This window comes from Mustela erminea, chromosome 1 (genome assembly GCF_009829155.1).
Source record: "Mustela erminea isolate mMusErm1 chromosome 1, mMusErm1.Pri, whole genome shotgun sequence".
Classification (NCBI taxonomy): domain Eukaryota; kingdom Metazoa; phylum Chordata; class Mammalia; order Carnivora; family Mustelidae; genus Mustela; species Mustela erminea.
The window spans coordinates 77,168,172-77,184,508 of NC_045614.1; the positions used below are offsets into that span (position 1 = coordinate 77,168,172).

At 40.4% G+C, this 16,337-nt stretch overlaps 1 protein-coding gene across 6 annotated transcripts in view; it reads left to right on the plus strand.

Annotated features, from left to right (window-relative positions):
* Nucleotides 1-1,141: 1,141 nt before the first annotated feature.
* The window catches only part of NEK10 (NIMA related kinase 10), a 239,980-nt gene continuing 224,784 nt past the window's right edge, over nt 1,142-16,337 (plus strand). For 3 of the 6 annotated variants that reach the window (XM_032324792.1, XM_032324858.1, XM_032325008.1), the window contains exon 1: nt 1,146-1,380. The gene's annotated coding sequence lies outside the window, so the exon portion shown is untranslated. Of the gene's footprint in view, nt 1,381-16,337 lie in introns of all 6 variants that reach the window. The other 3 variants (XR_004281324.1, XM_032324693.1, XM_032324933.1) reach the window with 3 other exon arrangements.

The window sequence follows — 16,337 nt, forward strand, 5'->3', positions numbered from 1 at the left end:
CTGTTTTCTGAAGTTAAATTAGTTCTGTTGTATTTCCTTGAGTTGCTTCCATTTCCCCTTTCTACATTTCCAAAATGGGACCTTGTTCTTGTAGGTTAGAATACATATTTTTAATTGTTATCCCATTAGGTCTGCTTTTCGTTATTATCGGGGAAAGGTTCATTGTATATGTTTTAAGTCAAGTTTTGGGAGCTGGAGCCACTGTACTAAGTGACACAAGGTTGTCCATTTGAGCAATATTAAGATGGGATCGAATAAGCCCTATACTTGAAGAAATCTGGAGCATCAATGTGGTTAAGACTGGGCTCTTGTTTCAAACTGTAGGTACTACCTACACAGAACTGTGTACATTCTTCCCTGACTCTAGCACTTATGAGGTGCACCAGTAACTAGCTGGTCGACTTAGGAAACTTCTTCTACCTCCATTTTCAATTCTGAACTAGGATGAAAAATAATTACTATCAGTTGATGTCATGGAATAGTGCCTGGCATAAAATGAGCATAAATATTTTTCATTTTTTAAAGCTTCATAATGTGACTCATCTTTTTTACTTTAATACAATTCAAATTTCTTCTCAAGAAGTTTCAGAATTTCACAAAAGGTGAAGAGACTTGCCTATGCTAGGTGAACCACACAGATACAGAAGTCTTGAATGCCCAGTCCCTTTTATTTGTACAACACTCTTGTCATTGCCTGAGGTATGGAGTGCCCTTGAGTAACTGGAAATGTGTTCGCACTATATGAAAGCTATGTAGCATGTAGCGTTGATCCTTTCAAACTGTTTGCTTTGGAAGAGAATTGATTTTTTAGTCCATAGCAGTTCTTGAAACTAAGCAGCCTATGAAGCAGCAGCTCCATCCCACCCGTTTTGTTTCATATGCTAAAAGTTGCACACACCAAGTCAAACCAAAGAAAAATGCGCAGGGTTTAAGAAACCTGCCCGTAGGCTTGTAGCTCTAGGTCAGGATGAACTGGACCCGGCACAGCCCGAAGGACCACTTTCCTCTTCTGCCTGCAGCCTTGGGGCTAGAACCTGCGCGTTCTGTGGTTGCTTCGGCAACCCCGAGGCGGGTGTCACCCGTCGCTATGGCGCTCGGTGCGCCGCAGCACGGCTGTTTCTGATTGGCCGAGGTGCCCCGGCGAAGCGGAAGAAGAGGTGTTGGCATTGGTTCAGCCAGCGCCGGTTGGTGGCCTAAAGCAGGATTTGATTGTACCAACGGTGCGGCAGGCAGTGGTGTCCCCGAGGTGGAGGGGACAGGGAGTGGGTTGGGGGGTGGGCGGGACGGGTCCCCCGATCCGGAGCCGCGGGGCAGCAGCAGAAACGATGAGGAGGAAGATTGAGAAATTGGCCTGAAGGAGGGATCTCCCCCTCTGGCGCGGTGAGTGGGGCAGGAGCGGGCGTTCCTTTGCGCCGGCGCGCGGTTTGAGGCAGGGTCTCCAAGGAGATGCCCACAGGTCCTGGTGGAGCAGCCCGAAGCCTCCGGGAGTCAGCTTCACTCGCCCTGGGGCAGGGGCAGGGAGTGCAGGCTGTCGCGGATAGGCGAGTCGCCCTGAGCCTGTCTCTTAGCGGAAGGGTTGGTGTGCGACTGGATGGTGGGCAGGTGCCATCAACGATGTTTGACGGCCCTTTCAGTTCGATAAAGGAATTATTTTGGTTACATGGAGCGTGAATGTGTCTCTTCCAGTCTTCTCCGATACCTCTGCAGCCTCATTTATGAAAGTCTTTACAGGCGTCACTTTTCTGCCTTCCCTTTCTGTGATGCTCCTTTGACTGCCCTCTTTGCTTTTCTGCACCACGTGGGTGAGGCTGTCCACTTCCACGCCTTCACACATCACCGGTCTGCCGATGACTGGAAAGCGTCCACCTCCAGCCTAGGCTGCTTCACGAAGCGCCAGACCCCCAAATCCACCTGCCAGTTAACTCCCCAGCTGTGTGACCCTAGAAGCTATCTCCTCCACTCCCACCAGACTGCCACACCTTTGGGTTCCCTATCTTGGGCAGACCTATCCAGTTACCAAAATCACATTCTGGGCAGTGTCTTTGACACCACCTCTTCTGCATTTCCATCAATTATCAAGCCTGTAGCTTCTTAATAGACATCAAACCAATTTCCACATCACTGTCTCCATTCTCACTATATTAAAATTTCCGCGAGTTCCTTGGTTAAATTCAGCACCCATCCAGCTTCCCTGATTCTGGTCTGGAACTATTTCCCCCAGGATAGTTAGGCTGATCTCTTAAAACAAACAAACAAACAAACAAACAAATATATATATATATTCCCATCAGCATTTCCATCTTGCTCATTCCCAGAACATGCCAGTCTCTGTCCCGTGTGGTAATTTCATCTGTTGTTCACACTGCCCACAATGGACTCCACTTTTTGCACCCTCCCCAGCCCTATTCTCATTCTCCAGTCTTGCTCTTTGTGTTGCCCCATTACTTTTCTCTTCCCTTCTCTAGACATTATTTGTGAAGGCAGAGGCTACATTTGTCTTACTCAGCGTTTGCTGTATCTCTCACAGTATCATGCCCATACCAGGAGCTCAACAAATACTGGTTAAGCGAATGAATCTCTAAAATGAGAAGCCATTACTTTTCATGACACCCTTTTTTGGTTCCAGAAAAGTCTGAAATAATCTCTGACAGTGAAGCTTTTATTTGTAAAATATGAATATTGAATTTATAAGTTTTATTTAGATTTCAAGATCCTTGGTAATTGCAAACTACTTCACCTCAGAGTCTATCTTTCATAATTAGTATAATGGTGGTTGTTATTAAATGGCATAGGTTTCAAGTGGGAAATAGAGAGTACAGCATAGGTTGCAAGAGAAAGGCTTTGGAGTCAGAGATACGTGGATTTGCATCCCGGATTCAGCATTTTAGTTCAGTGGCCCATGGCAAATGACTTAGCCTCCAATAAGCTTCTTCATCTGTACAGTGCACTGGTGATAGTACCCATCTCACATGATTGTCTTAAAGACTAAATGTGGACAATTCATATCAAGTGCACAGTGCCTTATACTTAGTAAATTTTTACATGTTTAAAAAAATTGAGATATTCACATGGTTGTTTATAGCAGTTTTATTCACAATTGCCAATATTTGCGAACAACCAAGATATCTTTTAGTGGGTGAATGGATAAACTGTGATACAGCCAGATAATGGAACATTATACAGTGCTAAGAAGAAATGATCTATCAAGCCACAGAAAGACATGGAAGAACCTTAAATGCATATCACTAAGTGAAAGAGGCCAATCTGAAAAGAATCTGAATTCTGCACATTGTGTGAATTCAACAATATGACATTCTGGAAAGGGCAAAATTTTGGAGACAGTAAAAAGATCAGTGGTTGCCAGGGGTTGGGAGTTGGGGAGAAATGGATAGACAGAGAACAGAGGATTTTTAGGGCATTGGAAATACCGGATGATATTATAGTGATAGATACATCTCATTATGCATTTGTCCAAACGCATAGAATGTACAACACCAAGAGTCAACCCTAAGGTAAACCGTGGACTTTGGGTGATCATGATGTACCAATGTAGTTCATTCTCGGTATAAAAAGTACCATTCTAGTGAGTGATACTGTTAATAGGGGAGATTATGCAGGTGTGAGAGCGGGAGGTAGATGAGAAACCTCTGTACCTTCCTCTCAGATTTGTTGTAAACCAGAGCTGCCCTAAAAAAGGTCTTAACAAAAAAGAAAATGGAACACTGAGTGTGAGAATTGTGAAACTTCCATGGTCAGCCCACAGAAGGTACAAATCCATCTTCTAATTCATTCAAGTGCAATTTCTAGGACCTCCTCCTCCTACTTGTTCACACTATCTTACTTGATCACAAGCTTTGGTGTATTGTCAACAGCTCCCCAAAAGGTAAGACAGTTATTCACTCAATGAGTATTTGTTGACCATCTGATTGGTTCAGGGCACCATGTCAGGTAAGGTGGGTCAAAAGAAACTATAACCCATAAAATAGGTGAAAGAAAGGGCCAGAAATGTTGCTCTGCTAGTCAGAGCCAGCTCATCTTTGAGGCCAAAGTTAGAGTGAACTGAGTTTAAACACTTAGATAGGCAGAGAGGACCTAGAAGGTCATTCACACAGTTAATAAATATTTATTGAGCATCTGGATGTTTGGCAGTGAACAAAACAATGTCACTATTTCTTTAGAATTTATATTCTCAGGGAGAGTAGATCAGGGTCCAGAGGACACAGAATCTCATGCCAGATTATCTGGGTTCAAATGCCAGCTGCCCCACTGCCCGATGCGGGACCTCTGGCAAGTTATTTCATTTTTTGCATCTCAGTTTCCCATAAAATGGAGTTGTTTATTACATGAATCCATATCAACAAATTTCTTAGAACTCTGATGGGTACATGGGAAGTACCATGTAAATGTAGCTATTTGTATTTCTTGGGGGTGGGGGGAGAGAAGTAAACAGGTAAAAATAAAGCAGGGTAAGGGGATAGAAAGTGTTTCCCTAGGGACAGGTTGTGTGGCTTGGATTTGGAAATGAGTCTTATATTTTTGAAAGACTTGGTGTATTTCCATAGGAAAGTGAACATTAAACATACTTGTATCTGGGTGACATGTGCGATGATTTAAAAAACCCATGAAACTGAACATTGCCTAAAATAGATGATTTCTTATCGTTATTCATGCTTACCTAGAGGTCAGTCTTACCCTCATTTCAGCTGAAATTTCAGTAGTCATAATAAAAGGTCATACACCTAAGTCCAACTTGGGGTTTATTAAATCTTCCACTGGGGATAATTATAATTGACCTGGGTTCTAGCGTCACAGCCCTTAGCAAAGTCACAGTGACAAAATGACAATTGACTGGCTCGCATCTGGAAAAGAAACTAAAAAACCCTCCTAATGAAAGCTAAAATAAAAACTGGAGGCAGAATGGAGAAAGCACAGCAGCCATAATATTGACCCTGGGCCATCAGGAAAAAGTTACACAGTGTTTAGTGTATTGTTCCTGAAAGTTTCAGAAAAGTGTATAGGAAGTAATATTTGATTATTAAAATGGTAAATATTTGTCTAGAAAATTCACTTAGGCTAGCAGAGAGCTGGAAAAATTCCACCAATAAATGAGAGTTATTAAAGCATTAGATTAAGAGGGAAGGCTCTTCTTGACTTTAAATTCCTGTTCTGCTACTTACCAGCTGTATGACCTGGGACACATTGCTTAACCTCTGTGGACCTCAGTTCACTCATCTGTGAAAGGGGACAATAATGGTAGCTGCCTTCCAGATTTGTTAGGAGACTTGTACGAGTTATGGAAAGCACTGAGCATGGCACTGGCATGGGCTAAGCACCAGGTAAACATTTGCTCTTATTACTGCTGTTTTATTACTAGATAGGAGATCTTGGCCAAGTTACTTAGCTTCTCAGTGCCTCAGTTCCTTCTTCTGTAAGTTGGAGATCTAACACTACCCACCACATAGGATCGTTTTGAGGATTAAATGAATATACCAAAATGCTTATTATAGTAAACCTTGAATAATATTATATTAAAAAAATTAAAATCAAGACTATTTTTGATTTTGAAAATAAAACTTTTTTCTCATTTTGTCCATTTGTTATCAATGAATCAAAGTCAGCATATGTAGACAAATGATTAAAAATGAGCCTGACAGGTTCTTCAGATTGAAGTAATAAGTAATATTACCCATGACAATATTTACAAACAGCTATCATAATAACAATTACTTACATTTCTATAACTATTGACAGTGCTGAAGGGGTTTTGCTTTATTTAATCCCAAACACCACTTTATGATAGGGTATACTGTTATTTCTATTTTGTGGTGAATGAAGAAACTACTAATCAGAGAGATCCTGGGACTATCTGAGGTCACATGGCAGGCACACAGGGAAACCAGGTCTCGTCCACCACCATTGCTCCTTCGGACTACCTCTCAGTGGTGTAACCAGAAGAATTCACATGCTCAAATCTGTGAAGTATTTGAGAACATGTGACATTCTTAGAATGTCCACGTATGTGCTACACTTGACATACATGTGAATACTCATCTTTAGGAGAAGGTTTTGTCCTGTTCCTGTATACTCGAGGTAGTCCATATCTAACATGAATAACATTTACTATGTGCCTTCCTTGTGTTTATGAGATCTTTTTCAAATCAACATTCTGTAACATCTGGATCCTGGTCAACAGTGGCAAACATATTATTTGCTGATAGTTTTGTCCCCATTATCTTTATTCCCCATACTTAGTGATATTCCAGTTATACATGGAGCTTCCCAATCCAGTTTCACTGGGGACTTTTTCATTCATTCATTCATTCATTCATTCAGCAACCATTTGTCGAATACCTTTGTTATAAACTAACAATGCTGTGCTAGATGCTGGGGATGAGTGAGCGGGCTGCCATCCCTATCCCTGACTAGTTTGTAGTAACTAGAGGAGACAGACACGTGTATTTATTGGATTATTGCCACAATCCTCCCCTTTATTAAGAACTGCAAGGCAGTGCCTGGTGAAGCTGTGGCCCCACTGAGGATGCCACTGGAAATTACCTTAAAGAACGGACGTTTAAGTTGAGACACAAGAGATGAGTCTTTCAGGTCTTCCTGTACCAATCTGTTCCTTGAGTCCAGGAATAGAGATCCTGGGGTTTCCAGCAGAACCCACTCTAGAGCAGGGATTCAGGGGTCAGGTGTGGAACTGGCAAGGCAGAGACATCATCCCATGGAACACCTCATAGGCCTTGTTAATTTTTGTTGTTACCTCAAGAGAAATGGAAAGCCCACAAAGGCTTAACTGGTCAGAGTTATCCATAAAAAGGGTTGCTTTTGTAGCTTTCTGGGGCATGCATTCCATGTTGTTGGGCAGAGAGAGTAAATGGAAGTTGAGGGACTGCTTAGGAATGGATTGCTGTAGTTTAGGTGAGTGATGAGGGAGATGAGGGTGTTGGCTATGAGAGTGGAAAGAAGTGAACAGATAGAGACCATATTAGAAACGGTAGAAGAATAGGATTTAATGGCCAAACAACTAAGGGGGTGAGGAAGAGAAAGGTGCCATTTTTTTCTGATGTTCATGCCAAAGTGCTGTATTTTGAGATTATCTGTGACTATTTTGTTCCATAAGTTGGCTGTAGACTTAGAGGCTGCCACTCATCCATGTACCATCATCCACCTCTCTCCGCGTTCCTCAGCTCCAGTTCAACTAATCTACTTGCTGTCTCCCCAGACCACTCCCAGGATTTTGCCTCCATCCCTTTATTCATTCACTCTTCTGAAAAGTTCTTCACAAGCCCTACCCATTTTTCTGGACCTTCTTCACGTCCCCAGTTCACAAGCCTTTCCATGACTTCTCAGCCCACAGTGATCTTCCTTTCCCCCAAATTCATTTGATTTATAATCTCCTTTAGAAGTTAACTTCCTCTGCTTTTTGACATTCCTAGTATTCCTATTTAGTCCCTTGTAGTAGCCTATACCACAAGAAATTCAGCCCCCCACCTTTAAGGTCCAATAGCAGTAGTTTCGTATTGTTTGACTTATGTACTTAGGACTTCTCACGCATACTGAGATGTGCATAGATTCTTTTTTGCAACGCCCAGAAGTGTCTTGTCCACCTTCAGACTATAGTAAATAATAAAATGCACTTAAAACAAAGTGTTACTAGATGAAATGTAATTGAATTTTATGACTTAAAAGTACTTCTAGTTTCTTATAGTGCCTCCAGTTGTTATGAACATCAATGTGTTTACTTGTTCTCTTCACCCTTAGAAGGTCTAGGGTGTTGGGCTCAGTCCACACTTATTTATTATCACCAGGACTCACTTGTTATCGTGATTTATTACCATGATGGTTAACTTTGGGGGAATACATTTTGACCATGTCTTATTCAGTGCGGTATCCTCAGTGCTTGGCATATATGAGGGGATCAATAATTACTTTTTGAAGGATAATAATTACTTATGAATATAATTGTCACCTTTCTCTTACACACAAAAACAGAGAACAGAATGTAATCTTGCTGTGTTTGGGGTCAATGAGAAAAGAGAAACTTGGTGTGCTACTTAAGTTACTTTCATTGATTGGTTAATATAAATTTCCCCCTCATAGCATCTGGACCTTTTTTTCCTTTTCTTTTCAATATCACTGGTTAATATATATCTTTTCAATATCACTGCTTAATATATGGGTCTCTGGTTTCACTTGTTTTAACACAGATATATGACAAACTATGTCCTGAGTAGGTTTGGTTCGGCAGCCACCCAAGGCATATCACAAACATCATTATATAGAGGCAGTGGACGGATCATAGAAACCATATTCATATCTGCAGCTATTTCCTTTTCCGAGAAAGTATGTTTGAGCAGGTATAAAGCTTCAAAAGAAGAAAACGATAATGGTGTCTCTTGCCACAAACTTTAGTGATTTTGGAGCAGCACATGCAGTCCAACTTGGGTTAGTACTGGCCACAGGAAAATGAAGGCAAAATCTTTTTTTTTTTCCCTAAGATTTTATTTATTCATCTGAAAGAGAATGAGAGAGTGCATGAGATGGGGGAGGGTTAGAAGAAGCAGACTCCCTGGTGTGGGACTTGATCCTGGGACTTTAGGATCATGACCCGAGTCGCTTAACTAACTGAACCACCCAGGCACCCTGAAGGCAAAGTCTTAAAGAAGTGTCTAACATACAGTAGATGTCAATAAATACTTGTGGGAATGAGTGGGAGACAGAATACAATTGGAATTTTTTATTCTTTATATCTTCAATTGCTTGTTTGAATATAAGACAGAAAATTGTTTAAAGTATAAACGATTTGCACAAGGAAGGTGTCAACTCTACTGACTCAGGAGCAAGGCCATGATAATACTTGCCCTTTAGCTGGGGATGTAGTCCTGCCAGTGGAGGTTCTGTAGCAACTGTGTCTTTGTTTTCCTCTGCATGGTGATATGAAAATACACCGCCTACCTGTTTCACATGAGTGAGACAGGATGAATGAATGAATGTTTGCGAGCACCCCAGGGTCCAGGAAGTGAAGTTATGCAAGCATCAGTTGCTATTAGATCACCCTTTGCCCTCGGCTAAGGGCCAATGTCAACAAGTCCTCCCTTTCCCATCTAACCAGAGCTTGCCATTAGGATTTAGACCACAGAGGTGTACTGGGTGGGCTCCGTTCTTCTTCTCCTTCTTCTTCTTCTTCTTCTTCTCCTTCTCCTTCTTCTCCTTCTTCTCCTTCTTCTCCTTCTTCTTCTTCTTCTCCTCCTCCTTCTTCTCCTTCTTCTTCTTCTTCTTCTTCTTCTTCTTCTTCTTCTTCTTCTTCTTCTTCTTCTTCTTCTTCTTCTTCTTCTTCTTCTTCTTCTTCTCCTTCTTCTTCTTCTCCTTCTTCTTCTTCTTCTTCTTCTTCTTCTTCTTCTTCTTCTTCTTCTTCTTCTTCTTCTTCTTCTTCTTCTTCTTCTTCAGATTTTATTTATTTATTTGACAGACAGAGATTACAAGTAGGCAGAGAGGTAGAGAGAGAGGAGGAAGCAGGCTCCCCGCTGAGCAGAGAGCCCGATGCAGGGCTCGATCCGAGGACCCTGAGATCAGAAGCTTAACCCACTGAGCCACCCAGGTGCCCCCCACTCCGTTCTTCTTTTAAAGGTGCTTTGTGGCCATGGATACCTTTTATCTCTCTGGGCCTCAGTCTCCTCTTCGGCTAAATGAAGGATACGGAATCATGATCTTCAACCCATGGCCTATAGATCTATTTTATTTGTCCCATGCAGGAGTTTTGATTTGCTTCATTTTTAATGTGAGTTTAAATCCCTTTAGAGAAGGTATGCCTCCTCAGGTTTGACTGAAGCTCTGACTGGATCTACTCTATGCCTGTCATGCATTTACATTATGTTCCTGGGCCTGGAAGGTGTTAGACACCCTCACATCAGATATTCTCTATGGTTTTTACATAGAACAACTGTTTCTGTTCAGCTGGCTCCACACCTATTTCCCACTGAAGAACAATTACAATGTAACGTTAGGGATAAAATCAAGTCCACAGTTTAGAGAAGCCGACTCCCTTTTTGAGCTGTAACAGGTACAGGTATAAGCAAGTCATGTTTCTTACAGGTGTTCCTTGATTTTAGATCACTTTACTTTCAAGGTGTGTGTGTGTGTGTGTGTGTGTGTGTGTGTTGTGCATGTTTTATTTTCCAGTTATTTGACCCATCTAACTTGACACTTTCTGTGCAGGGTATATTGTTATCTAAAACACAAGCAATCTGAAAAGACCAAGCACTATATCTCTGTGAGTTTAAGTGTAATTATTCTTTGTAAAAAGGAGACACTTTCTCTATTCTCATGGCACTTTAATTAAATAAACTGCTCAAGTGGCCAATGTATTTTGTTTATCCTGAAGTAATTTTGGACTTACATAAAAGGTGCAAAAGTAGTATAGTGAGTTCACATCTACCCTTCACTCAGCTCCCCCTTCACTCAGTGTTAGCATCTTGCACTCACTACCCTTCACTCAGTGTTAGCATCTTGCATGACCATGGCACAATTATCAAGATTAAGAAATTAACACCTAACTAATGCATTTTGACACACTTTGTTTTCAAAGGACCGCTATTAAGGGAATATTGAGAAAAAAATCTACAGTAAAGTACTTAGAGAAATGTTTTTTGTTTTGCATTGCCAGATAGTTATGGGGCTGAAAATTCTCTCAGTTTCTTTAATGTGTACTTGAGCACAGACAGATCTGTAACTTGTAATCTGAAATGGAGGTTAACTGTCATTCATCAAAGGAAATAAGGACTCCCTTTTGTCGGTACAAGGAAGTTAGAACTTCCTTTTGTGGTAAGCTTCATAACAGTTTATTTTAGTGCTTTTTCAAAATAATAAACCTGATGTAGCCAAAGTGGTGATTAACTGGAGTCATGTTAAACACACTTACTGTTTTTACTTTCTAAGTGCTGTTTTTTCCTCAACCATTGGTATATGTAGTAAATAAAGTAAATAATTAATCACCGAAGTGATTAATAAGAAAAAAAAAGTATTACTGGGATTTGGAGCTATTTCCTATCACGAATCAAATGGCTTTCTGTTTCATCTTCAGTAAAGATGAGGCCATTTAAGGGTCTTCTGAACAGTTAAGGCAACTGTGGAATAAAAACAAATTTCTGGGTAGAGAATCTGAAAACCGTATTACAAATACCTTGTTATCTAGTTAGTGGGTTTATATTGTACAATTTAGATTAATTACAGACAATTAGGTAATTTTACCATAGCATGGATTTCTTTCTCTGTCATAGGTGTTTACCTTGCAATTACCAAGAGATCATGAGCAAATGAGGTGTGTGTCTCTGGGGACTTCTTTTAGCATTAACCCACATTTCAAACGATAATAGAAGATAAGAATTACTTTCAGAGTCTCTTTAAAATGGATTAAAAAAATTCAACAGTGAGTCAGTACTGTGATTTTGTCTGTACTTGACCACGGCTGTAAACACCAAACCCGTTTCGCTATCCCATGAGGCGTGAAAAGATCCTTTCTCACCCTTCTGTGATAGTATTTGGGTCCCATGGCTGAAATGTGCAAATGAAAGATACTGGAAGTTTCTTTAAGTAATATGCACAAGGATTTTTGTATATAATCTTTCACTTCTGTGCCCCCTCCCTTTTTAAAAGAAAAAAATTACTGAATTTCAGCTTTCCCACTTAGAATTTCAAGGGAAAATCCACCTGAACATAATTATTTATGTGCCTAGTATTGTAATTTCTTTGGCCTCATCTCATCTGTAAAATAAATGTTAGAAAAATCAGTAGCTATCTTTTTTTTTTGTTGTTTTTAGCATTTTGTTTCTCAGATGAAACTGTACACAGAACCCCAGTGAAGTGGGACTGCTCTGGCTTAAGTGGGGAGCCCAGGTTCAGCCCTAACTTCTCAGCCATGGTTCTCCTCTTCTGGGCTCCCTCTCACCCTCTCCTGGTTGTCCTGGAACTCACAACTACTCAGTCCTTGCAGGCTCTGAACTTGGGCAGAGGTTCTCAGAGAATCATCTAGGGTTGCTATGAAAACAATATTGCTATTTGAAAGGAGAGACTTCAATTTTCTAGGCCATTCGGGTGGTCTTCAGACTAATATGTTATTGGTCCACAAGGAGATAGTACAAAATGGAGAGTGTTTCGAAATGTTGACAGCAATTCAACATTGCTGTGACATCCAACCACGTGATCCGAGCTGACTTACTTTGTCGAATGGGATATGGACCAAAAGTATTGGCCCATAATAGATTGCAAATTAAAAAGAAAAAGAAACTTCATAGGTCACCTGAGAAGCACTGTTCATGCTTATTATATTATATAGAACTCTAATTTATCTCCTCAAGACTGATAATTCCCAAGTGTGTTCAAGATTATTATAACATGACAAATATCCATCTGTTGATTTGATTTATGAGGAAGCTCTATGAAAGGTTTTTGAATTGAAAGAGTGATGACACGGGTTTGTTTTTTTAAATAGTTCTTTTATCCATTGGTCCATTCTTTTTTTTATACAGTAAATATTTGTTGTTTGCCTTCCTTGGAACTAGAGGGTATTATGCTAAGCGAAATGAGTCAATCAGAAAAAGACAATTATCGTATTATCTCACTGGTATGTGGAATTTAAGAAACAAAACAGATCAGAGGGGAAGAGAGGAAAAAATAAAACAAGATGAAACCAGAGAGGGAGGCAAACCATAAGAGACTTTTAAACAGAGAAAACAAACTGAGGGTTGCTAGAAGGGAGAGAGGTGGGCGGAAGGGGTAACTGGGTGATGAACGTTAAGGAGGGCATGTGATGTAAGGAGCACTGGTTTTATATAAGACTGACGAATCACAGACCTGTACCTTTGAAAGCATAACACATTATTTGTTAATTAATTAAATTAAAATAGAGAAAAAAATCCCAAACAAGCCAACTAAGCTTTAAGCTATAGCGCCACCAGCCATCCCCCCCCCCCAAAAAAGTGAACCAGGGAGGTCCAATTCCTGGTCTAATGAGGTAATCATGCAATTGCAATATTTTGTGCACATGTTTGCAAAGTGGGGAGTACAAGCTGCCCTGGGGGCACTGAGGAGAAACATCAGGTTTGGGGGGTTAGAGGAGGTTCTCATCCTAAAATCCTAAAATAGTTGTTAAAAAGCAAATACTTCATGAACATTGGTAAAGATGCCTTTGCTACTCCTTGTAGATTATGACACATATATTTTTTGAGCTTTTATACTGTGTCTGTACTGTGCCATGTGCTATTCGGCGTGTGGGGGATGTAGTTGTGTGTAAAGCACATACAGTTTCTGTTCATGTGGGCCTTAGGATCTTCTTCAAGAAAACTAATAAATGGACAAGAATATTTCTGATGTTGACGAGCTTCAGAAGGAGATAAAAGAGCCAGCCTGGGAATGAGAAAGGAAGAGCAAGTGGCAAGTGCCAAGGGCCAAAGCTTATGGGCAGGAATGGGGTTGCCATGTTCATGAGCCAGGGAGAAGGCCAGTAGGGCTGAAGTGAAGGTGAGCAAGAGGGAAAGGGTAGAGGGATCAGAGAAGTGAACGTCCTGGAAGGGTCAAGCAAAGAAGGGAAAGTCGAGGCTGTGCTCAATGTGTATCCCCAGCAAGATTCTTGCATCCTTATCGTCCACAGCTCTCCCACTGGGGTTGGTGATCACAGTGAATGACATGGGTGTCCTACTGAGAGACTCTCCCATCCCTTAGGACTATTTGTATGCTAGGTGTTGGCTTCAATATTCCTTTGCTTCTTACAACCAGTTCCTGTGTCTCTTTTATGGAGGACTCCCCTCAAGCTTGTAGAGTCCCTTTACCCCCAGACAAGAGTGTTTGGGGGGTTTTGACCTCCCTTGAGGACGTCTAACCAATGACTAAAGGCTAAATAGGAACATGAAAGTCTGCTCCCTTCCCTCAAGTTTAGACAGTCCTGAGACATAATCTGCACTCTGGAGCTCCCCTTGGAATCACACCGAGGCTGCCCTCTGGAGAGCTTTTGATCTAGGTAGCATGCTAGCTTGACTTCTCTGGAGAACACCTCCTCAGTTAAGTACTCTGCCTCTGGGCAATTTAAGATGTGAGCTGCTTTCCCCCCATTTCCAGTTTTGGATTATAACCATTGGTATAACGTGATTGTTTTTGTTGATTTAAAATGGGATTAGATGAAATATTTCAGAGCATTCCCAACTTCTCGAAGTTTTCTTCCAAATAGTTTCCATTTTAACAGCCATCAAGTGGAAAGGATTTTGTTTTTTATCTGAAAGCAATTGTCTGTTTCTACTGATTCTGTTGGATTTGTTTACTGTTTAATTAAGTGAAACATTCCCAGAGAGTTATCTATTCTCACTCTTCCAGCTCACAGAGTAGACATTAATCTTAAACTGATAAAACTATTAGATGATTATTTCCTGTTCACACACTGGGTCAATCAGATTATGCAGATTAAACAGGGGAATAAGATGGGGTGTTTAGCAGGGTATGATCTGGCTAGATATGCTCTCCTTCTGGCAGAAGCTTTTCTACACATTTTCATATCCTAATCCTTGTGGCTTTCATTTCCTACTTCTAACACAGTCTGTAGCTATGGTTTACGCAGGAATTGGAGGCCAGCAAGCCAATGTGTCTATGCGGAATTTTCCCTCTGTCCTTGAGGGAAAAGTAAAATCAGATTCTATTAATTTTGACTGGATTTCCATTTATTTTAGAACTTTGGGGGCATTTTAATATCCATATATAAGAAGCACTTGGATCTTTTGCTTTTAAAAATTATTTGCAGGTCGCCTGTGTCATCCCTTCTTCCACCCTCTCCTCCTCCCTCCTTCCCTTCCTTCATCTTTCTTTCTTTTATAGAAAAGTGGAAGTGAAATCAATCTTTGAGGACATCACAAAACATAGTTTGAAGTCATTAAGTGGATTTTTACTTGCTTGTGGGAAAATCATATGCCTCTGATAGCCTGCTTTACCTTTAACAGTTTTCAGTCTGAGATTGGATATAGTAAATGTTCAGTAAATATTTCTTGGTTGTATGAATCCCTGGTGTTATGTCCTAAGCACAGTCCTAAAATACTATTTTAGTGCTTTTCTTGATGTTCTTCTGTGAAGAGAGCCTTGGTCTCCAACTGATAATTCCAGCTCAACTCTTTGTCATAAATATGACTACTCTACTGGAAAAATAATTTTTTAATCCTTACATAAACTTTGTTCATTTCACAAAATAAAGTTTCACTCCATTCTGTTGCAGTGAAACACCCACTGGCACATTCCTTTTACCTTTAAATATCTCTGAAACACTTGGAATTGACCTTCGATTTCACAATACATTGAGGCATGCAATTATAAGACAATAACACATGCTTTCTCATGCTGAAAATAACTCTGAAGTCAAGCTGTGACATTATAGCACAGTTGGAAAATTTTACATCCAATCAAATTAAATCAATCGTATATTTAATTTTGTATTTGCTATGTAAGTGAAAGTAAGACTGTCTTCAGCTTTTTATTTGTTTATTTTTAGTCTGGAAATTAAAACAATTGAATCAGAAATTGATTAAGGATAAAAGGACAAACAAATAAATAGTTTTCTGTTCAATGGTTAAGTAATCTGCCTTATCTCTTACTTAGCTTTTGAGTGGGAGTGGGAAATAGTATTAAAATTTACCCTAGGAAGGGTGGCCATGATGACTACAAAGCTTATCTAGAAGATTGAAATGCTATTGGGTTGTATTCCCAGACTGGCCAGACTGACTGTCCAGATTGTTTGAAAACAAACTTCAGTTGAGTAAATTTTAAAGATCTTATTGACTTTATTCAGTGATTCATGAATTAGACAACATCCATTCTAGCAGATAGGAAGGAACTCTGAGGAGCTTCATAGGCAGAAAGGAGCAGGAACAAGGAAGTAATGCTAGTTAAAAAGTAGACTATTGCAAGATTACTTTTCCCTAAAGGGTAACATGGGTTTATCAGGCAGATTATTTAACTAATGCTGATCTGATCATTCCTGCTTGGCTTAAGTGTTCATATCTGGGAGGGCTGAAAATGTATTTAGATTTGGTTACCTGGGGATTAGCCTAAGTGACTCCATTTTGGGCCTGTTGGCTTGTTTTTGACAGGGAGTTGAGTGAGTGTAGGGGCTATGCAAGACTGGCCCAATTTTTGCTGAAGAACTTGTGACTGCCATTGACCCACCTGGGGATCAGGTGGCAGTTTGGAAGCTTTAGGAATTCTGGAGATCCATTGAAGTTTTGTGTGTACCTTTGACACTGTAATGCTATTGACAGGTGGGTGGGGCTTTCTCTGGGCTCTTAGGCAGATGACCCATGATG